Source organism: Phyllobates terribilis, unplaced genomic scaffold (assembly GCF_046119375.1).
Source record: "Phyllobates terribilis strain yellow unplaced genomic scaffold, ASM4611937v1 Scaffold_52__1_contigs__length_9100884, whole genome shotgun sequence".
NCBI lineage: Eukaryota > Metazoa > Chordata > Amphibia > Anura > Dendrobatidae > Phyllobates > Phyllobates terribilis.
Window position 1 is genome coordinate 147,907 of NW_027362812.1, and position 17,074 is coordinate 164,980.

The following is a 17,074-nucleotide window of genomic DNA, read 5'->3' on the forward strand; positions in this document are numbered from 1 at the left end:
GCGGGGGTGGGGTGGAACGAGCAGCTGTCTACCCTTAGCAGGAGGGCTCCTGATTACATACCTCTCCTGCTGCTGCTGCTGCTGGCTGTCCAGCAGCAGACTGAAGGTGGCTGCTGCTGTGCACAGGTATATAAAGGCTCAGAGCCTATTATGACACGCGCAGCCAGCGTTCCATTGCCACATTCCATCTACTGCAGGCAGGATACCTGGCTGGCTGAATGTCGCTGAGAAGCTCACAGAGACCGCCATAAGCAACAGTTTAACAGAATGCCACAGACTAATCAACCAAACTTTTTGGGTTGGGTTCTCTTTTATAGTCTGCAGGCATTAAATGAAAGAAGTCAGTGTTCCAGCAGAGGGAGACAACGTTTCAGAAAAGGCATTGTAGCAAACCAAAAAAGAAATTTTAAGCGCAGCAGAGTAACCAGCGCACATACCTGTTAGCTCAGGTGAGTTTAAAAGGCTGCTGTTGATAACAAGGGCATTTGCTAAATAGATGGTGTGTGTGCAACAATATACTGAAAGGTCAATTATATTGTGCAGCTTATCTCACCACCTGTAGTTATTTAGGTGAAAGCTCCAAAATGCTTGCCTAATATGTCTGTTTATCCAAAAGGAAGTAAAAAGGGAGAGCTAGAAAGATAGCATTGCATCACATTACATGGCAATGCAATGCACAGTTGCTGAAGTTGAACCAAAATGAGCTTGTAATCTGGCTTCTGCAACTTTGAACATGAAAAATCCAATGAGGAGAAGAAAAGCAAAGCCAAAGAGTCCATCCCAAAATCCGACAAACAAGCAAAATGAACAAAAAACATTGAATTCAATTCTTTCTGATTTTAGAAACTGCATTAAAGAAGGGGTGCACCGGTCCTGGAGATACTGCAATACCAGGTCAATGCGTGGAGTGGACAGAGCAAGCTCTTTTTCCATCTCCCTGTTCTAAAAATCCATTTAATATATGGTCCCCAGATAGGGGACGTATCAGATATTAAACTGATAAGAACAGATACTACACTTGATCTTAGCCAAAAGGCCGAGAAGCGATAACCAGAATTGGTTTCAAACTACGGAGCCACCCAAGGATCCTGAAAAGTCCATTTGTGGAGATGAGCTCCTGGACTCCCGTTAAGAAGACATGTTGTCAACCTCTAGATCCCTTACATGCCTGCACTTTTCGGCTTGCTGCTGCTGCAATCCACGCGTTTTAGATCTGCATAACTCCACCTCTTTAAACACAGCACCTTCACCCCCTGCTGTTCCCACCCGCCTCAACACCGTTGGAAGGGAGGAGAACCAATTAAGGCGGGGGGTGGGGTGGAACGAGCAGCTGTCTACCCTTAGCAGGAGGGCTCCTGATTACATACCTCTCCTGCTGCTGCTGCTGCTGGCTGTCCAGCAGCAGACTGAAGGTGGCTGCTGCTGTGCACAGGTATATAAAGGCTCAGAGCCTATTATGACACGCGCAGCCAGCGTTCCATTGCCACATTCCATCTACTGCAGGCAGGATACCTGGCTGGCTGAATGTCGCTGAGAAGCTCACAGAGACCGCCATAAGCAACAGTTTAACAGAATGCCACAGACTAATCAACCAAACTTTTTGGGTTGGGTTCTCTTTTATAGTCTGCAGGCATTAAATGAAAGAAGTCAGTGTTCCAGCAGAGGGAGACAACGTTTCAGAAAAGGCATTGTAGCAAACCAAAAAAGAAATTTTAAGCGCAGCAGAGTAACCAGCGCACATACCTGTTAGCTCAGGTGAGTTTAAAAGGCTGCTGTTGATAACAAGGGCATTTGCTAAATAGATGGTGTGTGTGCAACAATATACTGAAAGGTCAATTATATTGTGCAGCTTATCTCACCACCTGTAGTTATTTAGGTGAAAGCTCCAAAATGCTTGCCTAATATGTCTGTTTATCCAAAAGGAAGTAAAAAGGGAGAGCTAGAAAGATAGCATTGCATCACATTACATGGCAATGCAATGCACAGTTGCTGAAGTTGAACCAAAATGAGCTTGTAATCTGGCTTCTGCAACTTTGAACATGAAAAATCCAATGAGGAGAAGAAAAGCAAAGCCAAAGAGTCCATCCCAAAATCCGACAAACAAGCAAAATGAACAAAAAACATTGAATTCAATTCTTTCTGATTTTAGAAACTGCATTAAAGAAGGGGTGCACCGGTCCTGGAGATACTGCAATACCAGGTCAATGCGTGGAGTGGACAGAGCAAGCTCTTTTTCCATCTCCCTGTTCTAAAAATCCATTTAATATATGGTCCCCAGATAGGGGACGTATCAGATATTAAACTGATAAGAACAGATACTACACTTGATCTTAGCCAAAAGGCCGAGAAGCGATAACCAGAATTGGTTTCAAACTACGGAGCCACCCAAGGATCCTGAAAAGTCCATTTGTGGAGATGAGCTCCTGGACTCCCGTTAAGAAGACATGTTGTCAACCTCTAGATCCCTTACATGCCTGCACTTTTCGGCTTGCTGCTGCTGCAATCCACGCGTTTTAGATCTGCATAACTCCACCTCTTTAAACACAGCACCTTCACCCCCTGCTGTTCCCACCCGCCTCAACACCGTTGGAAGGGAGGAGAACCAATTAAGGCGGGGGTGGGGTGGAACGAGCAGCTGTCTACCCTTAGCAGGAGGGCTCCTGATTACATACCTCTCCTGCTGCTGCTGCTGCTGGCTGTCCAGCAGCAGACTGAAGGTGGCTGCTGCTGTGCACAGGTATATAAAGGCTCAGAGCCTATTATGACACGCGCAGCCAGCGTTCCATTGCCACATTCCATCTACTGCAGGCAGGATACCTGGCTGGCTGAATGTCGCTGAGAAGCTCACAGAGACCGCCATAAGCAACAGTTTAACAGAATGCCACAGACTAATCAACCAAACTTTTTGGGTTGGGTTCTCTTTTATAGTCTGCAGGCATTAAATGAAAGAAGTCAGTGTTCCAGCAGAGGGAGACAACGTTTCAGAAAAGGCATTGTAGCAAACCAAAAAAGAAATTTTAAGCGCAGCAGAGTAACCAGCGCACATACCTGTTAGCTCAGGTGAGTTTAAAAGGCTGCTGTTGATAACAAGGGCATTTGCTAAATAGATGGTGTGTGTGCAACAATATACTGAAAGGTCAATTATATTGTGCAGCTTATCTCACCACCTGTAGTTATTTAGGTGAAAGCTCCAAAATGCTTGCCTAATATGTCTGTTTATCCAAAAGGAAGTAAAAAGGGAGAGCTAGAAAGATAGCATTGCATCACATTACATGGCAATGCAATGCACAGTTGCTGAAGTTGAACCAAAATGAGCTTGTAATCTGGCTTCTGCAACTTTGAACATGAAAAATCCAATGAGGAGAAGAAAAGCAAAGCCAAAGAGTCCATCCCAAAATCCGACAAACAAGCAAAATGAACAAAAAACATTGAATTCAATTCTTTCTGATTTTAGAAACTGCATTAAAGAAGGGGTGCACCGGTCCTGGAGATACTGCAATACCAGGTCAATGCGTGGAGTGGACAGAGCAAGCTCTTTTTCCATCTCCCTGTTCTAAAAATCCATTTAATATATGGTCCCCAGATAGGGGACGTATCAGATATTAAACTGATAAGAACAGATACTACACTTGATCTTAGCCAAAAGGCCGAGAAGCGATAACCAGAATTGGTTTCAAACTACGGAGCCACCCAAGGATCCTGAAAAGTCCATTTGTGGAGATGAGCTCCTGGACTCCCGTTAAGAAGACATGTTGTCAACCTCTAGATCCCTTACATGCCTGCACTTTTCGGCTTGCTGCTGCTGCAATCCACGCGTTTTAGATCTGCATAACTCCACCTCTTTAAACACAGCACCTTCACCCCCTGCTGTTCCCACCCGCCTCAACACGGTTGGAAGGGAGGAGAACCAATTAAGGCGGGGGGTGGGGTGGAATGAGCAGCTGTCTACCCTTAGCAGGAGGGCTCCTGATTACATACCTCTCCTGCTGCTGCTGCTGCTGGCTGTCCAGCAGCAGACTGAAGGTGGCTGCTGCTGTGAACAGGTATATAAAGGCTCAGAGCCTATTATGACACGCGCAGCCAGCGTTCCATTGCCACATTCCATCTACTGCAGGCAGGATACCTGGCTGGCTGAATGTCGCTGAGAAGCTCACAGAGACCGCCATAAGCAACAGTTTAACAGAATGCCACAGACTAATCAACCAAACTTTTTGGGTTGGGTTCTCTTTTATAGTCTGCAGGCATTAAATGAAAGAAGTCAGTGTTCCAGCAGAGGGAGACAACGTTTCAGAAAAGGCATTGTAGCAAACCAAAAAAGAAATTTTAAGCGCAGCAGAGTAACCAGCGCACATACCTGTTAGCTCAGGTGAGTTTAAAAGGCTGCTGTTGATAACAAGGGCATTTGCTAAATAGATGGTGTGTGTGCAACAATATACTGAAAGGTCAATTATATTGTGCAGCTTATCTCACCACCTGTAGTTATTTAGGTGAAAGCTCCAAAATGCTTGCCTAATATGTCTGTTTATCCAAAAGGAAGTAAAAAGGGAGAGCTAGAAAGATAGCATTGCATCACATTACATGGCAATGCAATGCACAGTTGCTGAAGTTGAACCAAAATGAGCTTGTAATCTGGCTTCTGCAACTTTGAACATGAAAAATCCAATGAGGAGAAGAAAAGCAAAGCCAAAGAGTCCATCCCAAAATCCGACAAACAAGCAAAATGAACAAAAAACATTGAATTCAATTCTTTCTGATTTTAGAAACTGCATTAAAGAAGGGGTGCACCGGTCCTGGAGATACTGCAATACCAGGTCAATGCGTGGAGTGGACAGAGCAAGCTCTTTTTCCATCTCCCTGTTCTGAAAATCCATTTAATATATGGTCCCCAGATAGGGGACGTATCAGATATTAAACTGATAAGAACAGATACTACACTTGATCTTAGCCAAAAGGCCGAGAAGCGATAACCAGAATTGGTTTCAAACTACGGAGCCACCCAAGGATCCTGAAAAGTCCATTTGTGGAGATGAGCTCCTGGACTCCCGTTAAGAAGACATGTTGTCAACCTCTAGATCCCTTACATGCCTGCACTTTTCGGCTTGCTGCTGCTGCAATCCACGCGTTTTAGATCTGCATAACTCCACCTCTTTAAACACAGCACCTTCACCCCCTGCTGTTCCCACCCGCCTCAACACGGTTGGAAGGGAGGAGAACCAATTAAGGCGGGGGGTGGGGTGGAATGAGCAGCTGTCTACCCTTAGCAGGAGGGCTCCTGATTACATACCTCTCCTGCTGCTGCTGCTGCTGGCTGTCCAGCAGCAGACTGAAGGTGGCTGCTGCTGTGCACAGGTATATAAAGGCTCAGAGCCTATTATGACACGCGCAGCCAGCGTTCCATTGCCACATTCCATCTACTGCAGGCAGGATACCTGGCTGGCTGAATGTCGCTGAGAAGCTCACAGAGACCGCCATAAGCAACAGTTTAACAGAATGCCACAGACTAATCAACCAAACTTTTTGGGTTGGGTTCTCTTTTATAGTCTGCAGGCATTAAATGAAAGAAGTCAGTGTTCCAGCAGAGGGAGACAACGTTTCAGAAAAGGCATTGTAGCAAACCAAAAAAGAAATTTTAAGCGCAGCAGAGTAACCAGCGCACATACCTGTTAGCTCAGGTGAGTTTAAAAGGCTGCTGTTGATAACAAGGGCATTTGCTAAATAGATGGTGTGTGTGCAACAATATACTGAAAGGTCAATTATATTGTGCAGCTTATCTCACCACCTGTAGTTATTTAGGTGAAAGCTCCAAAATGCTTGCCTAATATGTCTGTTTATCCAAAAGGAAGTAAAAAGGGAGAGCTAGAAAGATAGCATTGCATCACATTACATGGCAATGCAATGCACAGTTGCTGAAGTTGAACCAAAATGAGCTTGTAACCTGGCTTCTGCAACTTTGAACATGAAAAATCCAATGAGGAGAAGAAAAGCAAAGCCAAAGAGTCCATCCCAAAATCCGACAAACAAGCAAAATGAACAAAAAACATTGAATTCAATTCTTTCTGATTTTAGAAACTGCATTAAAGAAGGGGTGCACCGGTCCTGGAGATACTGCAATACCAGGTCAATGCGTGGAGTGGACAGAGCAAGCTCTTTTTCCATCTCCCTGTTCTAAAAATCCATTTAATATATGGTCCCCAGATAGGGGACGTATCAGATATTAAACTGATAAGAACAGATACTACACTTGATCTTAGCCAAAAGGCCGAGAAGCGATAACCAGAATTGGTTTCAAACTACGGAGCCACCCAAGGATCCTGAAAAGTCCATTTGTGGAGATGAGCTCCTGGACTCCCGTTAAGAAGACATGTTGTCAACCTCTAGATCCCTTACATGCCTGCACTTTTCAGCTTGCTGCTGCTGCAATCCACGCGTTTTAGATCTGCATAACTCCACCTCTTTAAACACAGCACCTTCACCCCCTGCTGTTCCCACCCGCCTCAACACCGTTGGAAGGGAGGAGAACCAATTAAGGCGGGGGGTGGGGTGGAACGAGCAGCTGTCTACCCTTAGCAGGAGGGCTCCTGATTACATACCTCTCCTGCTGCTGCTGCTGCTGGCTGTCCAGCAGCAGACTGAAGGTGGCTGCTGCTGTGCACAGGTATATAAAGGCTCAGAGCCTATTATGACACGCGCAGCCAGCGTTCCATTGCCACATTCCATCTACTGCAGGCAGGATACCTGGCTGGCTGAATGTCGCTGAGAAGCTCACAGAGACCGCCATAAGCAACAGTTTAACAGAATGCCACAGACTAATCAACCAAACTTTTTGGGTTGGGTTCTCTTTTATAGTCTGCAGGCATTAAATGAAAGAAGTCAGTGTTCCAGCAGAGGGAGACAACGTTTCAGAAAAGGCATTGTAGCAAACCAAAAAAGAAATTTTAAGCGCAGCAGAGTAACCAGCGCACATACCTGTTAGCTCAGGTGAGTTTAAAAGGCTGCTGTTGATAACAAGGGCATTTGCTAAATAGATGGTGTGTGTGCAACAATATACTGAAAGGTCAATTATATTGTGCAGCTTATCTCACCACCTGTAGTTATTTAGGTGAAAGCTCCAAAATGCTTGCCTAATATGTCTGTTTATCCAAAAGGAAGTAAAAAGGGAGAGCTAGAAAGATAGCATTGCATCACATTACATGGCAATGCAATGCACAGTTGCTGAAGTTGAACCAAAATGAGCTTGTAATCTGGCTTCTGCAACTTTGAACATGAAAAATCCAATGAGGAGAAGAAAAGCAAAGCCAAAGAGTCCATCCCAAAATCCGACAAACAAGCAAAATGAACAAAAAACATTGAATTCAATTCTTTCTGATTTTAGAAACTGCATTAAAGAAGGGGTGCACCGGTCCTGGAGATACTGCAATACCAGGTCAATGCGTGGAGTGGACAGAGCAAGCTCTTTTTCCATCTCCCTGTTCTGAAAATCCATTTAATATATGGTCCCCAGATAGGGGACGTATCAGATATTAAACTGATAAGAACAGATACTACACTTGATCTTAGCCAAAAGGCCGAGAAGCGATAACCAGAATTGGTTTCAAACTACGGAGCCACCCAAGGATCCTGAAAAGTCCATTTGTGGAGATGAGCTCCTGGACTCCCGTTAAGAAGACATGTTGTCAACCTCTAGATCCCTTACATGCCTGCACTTTTCGGCTTGCTGCTGCTGCAATCCACGCGTTTTAGATCTGCATAACTCCACCTCTTTAAACACAGCACCTTCACCCCCTGCTGTTCCCACCCGCCTCAACACCGTTGGAAGGGAGGAGAACCAATTAAGGCGGGGGGTGGGGTGGAACGAGCAGCTGTCTACCCTTAGCAGGAGGGCTCCTGATTACATACCTCTCCTGCTGCTGCTGCTGGCTGTCCAGCAGCAGACTGAAGGTGGCTGCTGCTGTGCACAGGTATATAAAGGCTCAGAGCCTATTATGACACGCGCAGCCAGCGTTCCATTGCCACATTCCATCTACTGCAGGCAGGATACCTGGCTGGCTGAATGTCGCTGAGAAGCTCACAGAGACCGCCATAAGCAACAGTTTAACAGAATGCCACAGACTAATCAACCAAACTTTTTGGGTTGGGTTCTCTTTTATAGTCTGCAGGCATTAAATGAAAGAAGTCAGTGTTCCAGCAGAGGGAGACAACGTTTCAGAAAAGGCATTGTAGCAAACCAAAAAAGAAATTTTAAGCGCAGCAGAGTAACCAGCGCACATACCTGTTAGCTCAGGTGAGTTTAAAAGGCTGCTGTTGATAACAAGGGCATTTGCTAAATAGATGGTGTGTGTGCAACAATATACTGAAAGGTCAATTATATTGTGCAGCTTATCTCACCACCTGTAGTTATTTAGGTGAAAGCTCCAAAATGCTTGCCTAATATGTCTGTTTATCCAAAAGGAAGTAAAAAGGGAGAGCTAGAAAGATAGCATTGCATCACATTACATGGCAATGCAATGCACAGTTGCTGAAGTTGAACCAAAATGAGCTTGTAATCTGGCTTCTGCAACTTTGAACATGAAAAATCCAATGAGGAGAAGAAAAGCAAAGCCAAAGAGTCCATCCCAAAATCCGACAAACAAGCAAAATGAACAAAAAACATTGAATTCAATTCTTTCTGATTTTAGAAACTGCATTAAAGAAGGGGTGCACCGGTCCTGGAGATACTGCAATACCAGGTCAATGCGTGGAGTGGACAGAGCAAGCTCTTTTTCCATCTCCCTGTTCTGAAAATCCATTTAATATATGGTCCCCAGATAGGGGACGTATCAGATATTAAACTGATAAGAACAGATACTACACTTGATCTTAGCCAAAAGGCCGAGAAGCGATAACCAGAATTGGTTTCAAACTACGGAGCCACCCAAGGATCCTGAAAAGTCCATTTGTGGAGATGAGCTCCTGGACTCCCGTTAAGAAGACATGTTGTCAACCTCTAGATCCCTTACATGCCTGCACTTTTCGGCTTGCTGCTGCTGCAATCCACGCGTTTTAGATCTGCATAACTCCACCTCTTTAAACACAGCACCTTCACCCCCTGCTGTTCCCACCCGCCTCAACACCGTTGGAAGGGAGGAGAACCAATTAAGGCGGGGGGTGGGGTGGAACGAGCAGCTGTCTACCCTTAGCAGGAGGGCTCCTGATTACATACCTCTCCTGCTGCTGCTGCTGGCTGTCCAGCAGCAGACTGAAGGTGGCTGCTGCTGTGCACAGGTATATAAAGGCTCAGAGCCTATTATGACACGCGCAGCCAGCGTTCCATTGCCACATTCCATCTACTGCAGGCAGGATACCTGGCTGGCTGAATGTCGCTGAGAAGCTCACAGAGACCGCCATAAGCAACAGTTTAACAGAATGCCACAGACTAATCAACCAAACTTTTTGGGTTGGGTTCTCTTTTATAGTCTGCAGGCATTAAATGAAAGAAGTCAGTGTTCCAGCAGAGGGAGACAACGTTTCAGAAAAGGCATTGTAGCAAACCAAAAAAGAAATTTTAAGCGCAGCAGAGTAACCAGCGCACATACCTGTTAGCTCAGGTGAGTTTAAAAGGCTGCTGTTGATAACAAGGGCATTTGCTAAATAGATGGTGTGTGTGCAACAATATACTGAAAGGTCAATTATATTGTGCAGCTTATCTCACCACCTGTAGTTATTTAGGTGAAAGCTCCAAAATGCTTGCCTAATATGTCTGTTTATCCAAAAGGAAGTAAAAAGGGAGAGCTAGAAAGATAGCATTGCATCACATTAAATGGCAATGCAATGCACAGTTGCTGAAGTTGAACCAAAATGAGCTTGTAATCTGGCTTCTGCAACTTTGAACATGAAAAATCCAATGAGGAGAAGAAAAGCAAAGTCAAAGAGTCCATCCCAAAATCCGACAAACAAGCAAAATGAACAAAAAACATTGAATTCAATTCTTTCTGATTTTAGAAACTGCATTAAAGAAGGGGTGCACCGGTCCTGGAGATACTGCAATACCAGGTCAATGCGTGGAGTGGACAGAGCAAGCTCTTTTTCCATCTCCCTGTTCTAAAAATCCATTTAATATATGGTCCCCAGATAGGGGACGTATCAGATATTAAACTGATAAGAACAGATACTACACTTGATCTTAGCCAAAAGGCCGAGAAGCGATAACCAGAATTGGTTTCAAACTACGGAGCCACCCAAGGATCCTGAAAAGTCCATTTGTGGAGATGAGCTCCTGGACTCCCGTTAAGAAGACATGTTGTCAACCTCTAGATCCCTTACATGCCTGCACTTTTCGGCTTGCTGCTGCTGCAATCCACGCGTTTTAGATCTGCATAACTCCACCTCTTTAAACACAGCACCTTCACCCCCTGCTGTTCCCACCCGCCTCAACACCGTTGGAAGGGAGGAGAACCAATTAAGGCGGGGGGTGGGGTGGAACGAGCAGCTGTCCACCCTTAGCAGGAGGGCTCCTGATTACATACCTCTCCTGCTGCTGCTGCTGCTGGCTGTCCAGCAGCAGACTGAAGGTGGCTGCTGCTGTGCACAGGTATATAAAGGCTCAGAGCCTATTATGACACGCGCAGCCAGCGTTCCATTGCCACATTCCATCTACTGCAGGCAGGATACCTGGCTGGCTGAATGTCGCTGAGAAGCTCACAGAGACCGCCATAAGCAACAGTTTAACAGAATGCCACAGACTAATCAACCAAACTTTTTGGGTTGGGTTCTCTTTTATAGTCTGCAGGCATTAAATGAAAGAAGTCAGTGTTCCAGCAGAGGGAGACAACGTTTCAGAAAAGGCATTGTAGCAAACCAAAAAAGAAATTTTAAGCGCAGCAGAGTAACCAGCGCACATACCTGTTAGCTCAGGTGAGTTTAAAAGGCTGCTGTTGATAACAAGGGCATTTGCTAAATAGATGGTGTGTGTGCAACAATATACTGAAAGGTCAATTATATTGTGCAGCTTATCTCACCACCTGTAGTTATTTAGGTGAAAGCTCCAAAATGCTTGCCTAATATGTCTGTTTATCCAAAAGGAAGTAAAAAGGGAGAGCTAGAAAGATAGCATTGCATCACATTACATGGCAATGCAATGCACAGTTGCTGAAGTTGAACCAAAATGAGCTTGTAATCTGGCTTCTGCAACTTTGAACATGAAAAATCCAATGAGGAGAAGAAAAGCAAAGCCAAAGAGTCCATCCCAAAATCCGACAAACAAGCAAAATGAACAAAAAACATTGAATTCAATTCTTTCTGATTTTAGAAACTGCATTAAAGAAGGGGTGCACCGGTCCTGGAGATACTGCAATACCAGGTCAATGCGTGGAGTGGACAGAGCAAGCTCTTTTTCCATCTCCCTGTTCTAAAAATCCATTTAATATATGGTCCCCAGATAGGGGACGTATCAGATATTAAACTGATAAGAACAGATACTACACTTGATCTTAGCCAAAAGGCCGAGAAGCGATAACCAGAATTGGTTTCAAACTACGGAGCCACCCAAGGATCCTGAAAAGTCCATTTGTGGAGATGAGCTCCTGGACTCCCGTTAAGAAGACATGTTGTCAACCTCTAGATCCCTTACATGCCTGCACTTTTCGGCTTGCTGCTGCTGCAATCCACGCGTTTTAGATCTGCATAACTCCACCTCTTTAAACACAGCACCTTCACCCCCTGCTGTTCCCACCCGCCTCAACACCGTTGGAAGGGAGGAGAACCAATTAAGGCGGGGGGTGGGGTGGAACGAGCAGCTGTCTACCCTTAGCAGGAGGGCTCCTGATTACATACCTCTCCTGCTGCTGCTGCTGCTGCTGGCTGTCCAGCAGCAGACTGAAGGTGGCTGCTGCTGTGCACAGGTATATAAAGGCTCAGAGCCTATTATGACACGCGCAGCCAGCGTTCCATTGCCACATTCCATCTACTGCAGGCAGGATACCTGGCTGGCTGAATGTCGCTGAGAAGCTCACAGAGACCGCCATAAGCAACAGTTTAACAGAATGCCACAGACTAATCAACCAAACTTTTTGGGTTGGGTTCTCTTTTATAGTCTGCAGGCATTAAATGAAAGAAGTCAGTGTTCCAGCAGAGGGAGACAACGTTTCAGAAAAGGCATTGTAGCAAACCAAAAAAGAAATTTTAAGCGCAGCAGAGTAACCAGCGCACATACCTGTTAGCTCAGGTGAGTTTAAAAGGCTGCTGTTGATAACAAGGGCATTTGCTAAATAGATGGTGTGTGTGCAACAATATACTGAAAGGTCAATTATATTGTGCAGCTTATCTCACCACCTGTAGTTATTTAGGTGAAAGCTCCAAAATGCTTGCCTAATATGTCTGTTTATCCAAAAGGAAGTAAAAAGGGAGAGCTAGAAAGATAGCATTGCATCACATTACATGGCAATGCAATGCACAGTTGCTGAAGTTGAACCAAAATGAGCTTGTAATCTGGCTTCTGCAACTTTGAACATGAAAAATCCAATGAGGAGAAGAAAAGCAAAGCCAAAGAGTCCATCCCAAAATCCGACAAACAAGCAAAATGAACAAAAAACATTGAATTCAATTCTTTCTGATTTTAGAAACTGCATTAAAGAAGGGGTGCACCGGTCCTGGAGATACTGCAATACCAGGTCAATGCGTGGAGTGGACAGAGCAAGCTCTTTTTCCATCTCCCTGTTCTAAAAATCCATTTAATATATGGTCCCCAGATAGGGGACGTATCAGATATTAAACTGATAAGAACAGACACTACACTTGATCTTAGCCAAAAGGCCGAGAAGCGATAACCAGAATTGGTTTCAAACTACGGAGCCACCCAAGGATCCTGAAAAGTCCATTTGTGGAGATGAGCTCCTGGACTCCCGTTAAGAAGACATGTTGTCAACCTCTAGATCCCTTACATGCCTGCACTTTTCGGCTTGCTGCTGCTGCAATCCACGCGTTTTAGATCTGCATAACTCCACCTCTTTAAACACAGCACCTTCACCCCCTGCTGTTCCCACCCGCCTCAACACCGTTGGAAGGGAGGAGAACCAATTAAGGCGGGGGGTGGGGTGGAACGAGCAGCTGTCTACCCTTAGCAGGAGGGCTCCTGATTACATACCTCTCCTGCTGCTGCTGCTGCTGGCTGTCCAGCAGCAGACTGAAGGTGGCTGCTGCTGTGCACAGGTATATAAAGGCTCAGAGCCTATTATGACACGCGCAGCCAGCGTTCCATTGCCACATTCCATCTACTGCAGGCAGGATACCTGGCTGGCTGAATGTCGCTGAGAAGCTCACAGAGACCGCCATAAGCAACAGTTTAACAGAATGCCACAGACTAATCAACCAAACTTTTTGGGTTGGGTTCTCTTTTATAGTCTGCAGGCATTAAATGAAAGAAGTCAGTGTTCCAGCAGAGGGAGACAACGTTTCAGAAAAGGCATTGTAGCAAACCAAAAAAGAAATTTTAAGCGCAGCAGAGTAACCAGCGCACATACCTGTTAGCTCAGGTGAGTTTAAAAGGCTGCTGTTGATAACAAGGGCATTTGCTAAATAGATGGTGTGTGTGCAACAATATACTGAAAGGTCAATTATATTGTGCAGCTTATCTCACCACCTGTAGTTATTTAGGTGAAAGCTCCAAAATGCTTGCCTAATATGTCTGTTTATCCAAAAGGAAGTAAAAAGGGAGAGCTAGAAAGATAGCATTGCATCACATTACATGGCAATGCAATGCACAGTTGCTGAAGTTGAACCAAAATGAGCTTGTAATCTGGCTTCTGCAACTTTGAACATGAAAAATCCAATGAGGAGAAGAAAAGCAAAGCCAAAGAGTCCATCCCAAAATCCGACAAACAAGCAAAATGAACAAAAAACATTGAATTCAATTCTTTCTGATTTTAGAAACTGCATTAAAGAAGGGGTGCACCGGTCCTGGAGATACTGCAATACCAGGTCAATGCGTGGAGTGGACAGAGCAAGCTCTTTTTCCATCTCCCTGTTCTAAAAATCCATTTAATATATGGTCCCCAGATAGGGGACGTATCAGATATTAAACTGATAAGAACAGATACTACACTTGATCTTAGCCAAAAGGCCGAGAAGCGATAACCAGAATTGGTTTCAAACTACGGAGCCACCCAAGGATCCTGAAAAGTCCATTTGTGGAGATGAGCTCCTGGACTCCCGTTAAGAAGACATGTTGTCAACCTCTAGATCCCTTACATGCCTGCACTTTTCGGCTTGCTGCTGCTGCAATCCACGCGTTTTAGATCTGCATAACTCCACCTCTTTAAACACAGCACCTTCACCCCCTGCTGTTCCCACCCGCCTCAACACCGTTGGAAGGGAGGAGAACCAATTAAGGCGGGGGGTGGGGTGGAACGAGCAGCTGTCTACCCTTAGCAGGAGGGCTCCTGATTACATACCTCTCCTGCTGCTGCTGCTGCTGGCTGTCCAGCAGCAGACTGAAGGTGGCTGCTGCTGTGCACAGGTATATAAAGGCTCAGAGCCTATTATGACACGCGCAGCCAGCGTTCCATTGCCACATTCCATCTACTGCAGGCAGGATACCTGGCTGGCTGAATGTCGCTGAGAAGCTCACAGAGACCGCCATAAGCAACAGTTTAACAGAATGCCACAGACTAATCAACCAAACTTTTTGGGTTGGGTTCTCTTTTATAGTCTGCAGGCATTAAATGAAAGAAGTCAGTGTTCCAGCAGAGGGAGACAACGTTTCAGAAAAGGCATTGTAGCAAACCAAAAAAGAAATTTTAAGCGCAGCAGAGTAACCAGCGCACATACCTGTTAGCTCAGGTGAGTTTAAAAGGCTGCTGTTGATAACAAGGGCATTTGCTAAATAGATGGTGTGTGTGCAACAATATACTGAAAGGTCAATTATATTGTGCAGCTTATCTCACCACCTGTAGTTATTTAGGTGAAAGCTCCAAAATGCTTGCCTAATATGTCTGTTTATCCAAAAGGAAGTAAAAAGGGAGAGCTAGAAAGATAGCATTGCATCACATTACATGGCAATGCAATGCACAGTTGCTGAAGTTGAACCAAAATGAGCTTGTAATCTGGCTTCTGCAACTTTGAACATGAAAAATCCAATGAGGAGAAGAAAAGCAAAGCCAAAGAGTCCATCCCAAAATCCGACAAACAAGCAAAATGAACAAAAAACATTGAATTCAATTCTTTCTGATTTTAGAAACTGCATTAAAGAAGGGGTGCACCGGTCCTGGAGATACTGCAATACCAGGTCAATGCGTGGAGTGGACAGAGCAAGCTCTTTTTCCATCTCCCTGTTCTAAAAATCCATTTAATATATGGTCCCCAGATAGGGGACGTATCAGATATTAAACTGATAAGAACAGATACTACACTTGATCTTAGCCAAAAGGCCGAGAAGCGATAACCAGAATTGGTTTCAAACTACGGAGCCACCCAAGGATCCTGAAAAGTCCATTTGTGGAGATGAGCTCCTGGACTCCCGTTAAGAAGACATGTTGTCAACCTCTAGATCCCTTACATGCCTGCACTTTTCGGCTTGCTGCTGCTGCAATCCACGCGTTTTAGATCTGCATAACTCCACCTCTTTAAACACAGCACCTTCACCCCCTGCTGTTCCCACCCGCCTCAACACCGTTGGAAGGGAGGAGAACCAATTAAGGCGGGGGGTGGGGTGGAACGAGCAGCTGTCTACCCTTAGCAGGAGGGCTCCTGATTACATACCTCTCCTGCTGCTGCTGCTGCTGGCTGTCCAGCAGCAGACTGAAGGTGGCTGCTGCTGTGCACAGGTATATAAAGGCTCAGAGCCTATTATGACACGCGCAGCCAGCGTTCCATTGCCACATTCCATCTACTGCAGGCAGGATACCTGGCTGGCTGAATGTCGCTGAGAAGCTCACAGAGACCGCCATAAGCAACAGTTTAACAGAATGCCACAGACTAATCAACCAAACTTTTTGGGTTGGGTTCTCTTTTATAGTCTGCAGGCATTAAATGAAAGAAGTCAGTGTTCCAGCAGAGGGAGACAACGTTTCAGAAAAGGCATTGTAGCAAACCAAAAAAGAAATTTTAAGCGCAGCAGAGTAACCAGCGCACATACCTGTTAGCTCAGGTGAGTTTAAAAGGCTGCTGTTGATAACAAGGGCATTTGCTAAATAGATGGTGTGTGTGCAACAATATACTGAAAGGTCAATTATATTGTGCAGCTTATCTCACCACCTGTAGTTATTTAGGTGAAAGCTCCAAAATGCTTGCCTAATATGTCTGTTTATCCAAAAGGAAGTAAAAAGGGAGAGCTAGAAAGATAGCATTGCATCACATTACATGGCAATGCAATGCACAGTTGCTGAAGTTGAACCAAAATGAGCTTGTAATCTGGCTTCTGCAACTTTGAACATGAGAAATCCAATGAGGAGAAGAAAAGCAAAGCCAAAGAGTCCATCCCAAAATCCGACAAACAAGCAAAATGAACAAAAAACATTGAATTCAATTCTTTCTGATTTTAGAAACTGCATTAAAGAAGGGGTGCACCGGTCCTGGAGATACTGCAATACCAGGTCAATGCGTGGAGTGGACAGAGCAAGCTCTTTTTCCATCTCCCTGTTCTAAAAATCCATTTAATATATGGTCCCCAGATAGGGGACGTATCAGATATTAAACTGATAAGAACAGATACTACACTTGATCTTAGCCAAAAGGCCGAGAAGCGATAACCAGAATTGGTTTCAAACTACGGAGCCACCCAAGGATCCTGAAAAGTCCATTTGTGGAGATGAGCTCCTGGACTCCCGTTAAGAAGACATGTTGTCAACCTCTAGATCCCTTACATGCCTGCACTTTTCGGCTTGCTGCTGCTGCAATCCACGCGTTTTAGATCTGCATAACTCCACCTCTTTAAACACAGCACCTTCACCCCCTGCTGTTCCCACCCGCCTCAACACCGTTGGAAGGGAGGAGAACCAATTAAGGCGGGGGGTGGGGTGGAACGAGCAGCTGTCTACCCTTAGCAGGAGGGCTCCTGATTACATACCTCTCCTGCTGCTGCTGCTGCTGGCTGTCCAGCAGCAGA

The 17,074-nt window shown here is 45.1% G+C and overlaps 13 non-coding genes across 13 annotated transcripts; all 13 read right to left on the reverse strand.

The window, feature by feature from the left end:
- Positions 1–857: 857 nt before the first annotated feature.
- On the reverse strand, positions 858–1,048 carry LOC141191786 (U2 spliceosomal RNA). Its single transcript, XR_012265489.1, has one exon. It is a non-coding gene; the product is annotated as a U2 spliceosomal RNA (small nuclear RNA).
- A 1,115-nt stretch (positions 1,049–2,163) lies between these two features.
- On the reverse strand, positions 2,164–2,354 carry LOC141191787 (U2 spliceosomal RNA). Its single transcript, XR_012265490.1, has one exon. It is a non-coding gene; the product is annotated as a U2 spliceosomal RNA (small nuclear RNA).
- Positions 2,355–3,468: 1,114 nt separating this feature from the next.
- LOC141191788 (U2 spliceosomal RNA) lies at positions 3,469–3,659 on the reverse strand. Its single transcript, XR_012265491.1, has one exon. It is a non-coding gene; the product is annotated as a U2 spliceosomal RNA (small nuclear RNA).
- A 1,115-nt stretch (positions 3,660–4,774) lies between these two features.
- Positions 4,775–4,965, reverse strand: LOC141192058 (U2 spliceosomal RNA). The gene has a single exon (XR_012265752.1). It is a non-coding gene; the product is annotated as a U2 spliceosomal RNA (small nuclear RNA).
- A 1,115-nt stretch (positions 4,966–6,080) lies between these two features.
- On the reverse strand, positions 6,081–6,271 carry LOC141191789 (U2 spliceosomal RNA). Its single transcript, XR_012265492.1, has one exon. It is a non-coding gene; the product is annotated as a U2 spliceosomal RNA (small nuclear RNA).
- Positions 6,272–7,386: 1,115 nt separating this feature from the next.
- On the reverse strand, positions 7,387–7,577 carry LOC141192060 (U2 spliceosomal RNA). The gene has a single exon (XR_012265754.1). It is a non-coding gene; the product is annotated as a U2 spliceosomal RNA (small nuclear RNA).
- A 1,112-nt stretch (positions 7,578–8,689) lies between these two features.
- On the reverse strand, positions 8,690–8,880 carry LOC141192061 (U2 spliceosomal RNA). Its single transcript, XR_012265755.1, has one exon. It is a non-coding gene; the product is annotated as a U2 spliceosomal RNA (small nuclear RNA).
- A 1,112-nt stretch (positions 8,881–9,992) lies between these two features.
- On the reverse strand, positions 9,993–10,183 carry LOC141191790 (U2 spliceosomal RNA). Its single transcript, XR_012265493.1, has one exon. It is a non-coding gene; the product is annotated as a U2 spliceosomal RNA (small nuclear RNA).
- Positions 10,184–11,298: 1,115 nt separating this feature from the next.
- On the reverse strand, positions 11,299–11,489 carry LOC141191791 (U2 spliceosomal RNA). Its single transcript, XR_012265494.1, has one exon. It is a non-coding gene; the product is annotated as a U2 spliceosomal RNA (small nuclear RNA).
- A 1,118-nt stretch (positions 11,490–12,607) lies between these two features.
- On the reverse strand, positions 12,608–12,798 carry LOC141192091 (U2 spliceosomal RNA). Its single transcript, XR_012265784.1, has one exon. It is a non-coding gene; the product is annotated as a U2 spliceosomal RNA (small nuclear RNA).
- Positions 12,799–13,913: 1,115 nt separating this feature from the next.
- Positions 13,914–14,104, reverse strand: LOC141191792 (U2 spliceosomal RNA). The gene has a single exon (XR_012265495.1). It is a non-coding gene; the product is annotated as a U2 spliceosomal RNA (small nuclear RNA).
- A 1,115-nt stretch (positions 14,105–15,219) lies between these two features.
- LOC141191793 (U2 spliceosomal RNA) lies at positions 15,220–15,410 on the reverse strand. Its single transcript, XR_012265496.1, has one exon. It is a non-coding gene; the product is annotated as a U2 spliceosomal RNA (small nuclear RNA).
- A 1,115-nt stretch (positions 15,411–16,525) lies between these two features.
- LOC141191794 (U2 spliceosomal RNA) lies at positions 16,526–16,716 on the reverse strand. The gene has a single exon (XR_012265497.1). It is a non-coding gene; the product is annotated as a U2 spliceosomal RNA (small nuclear RNA).
- Positions 16,717–17,074: the final 358 nt, after the last annotated feature.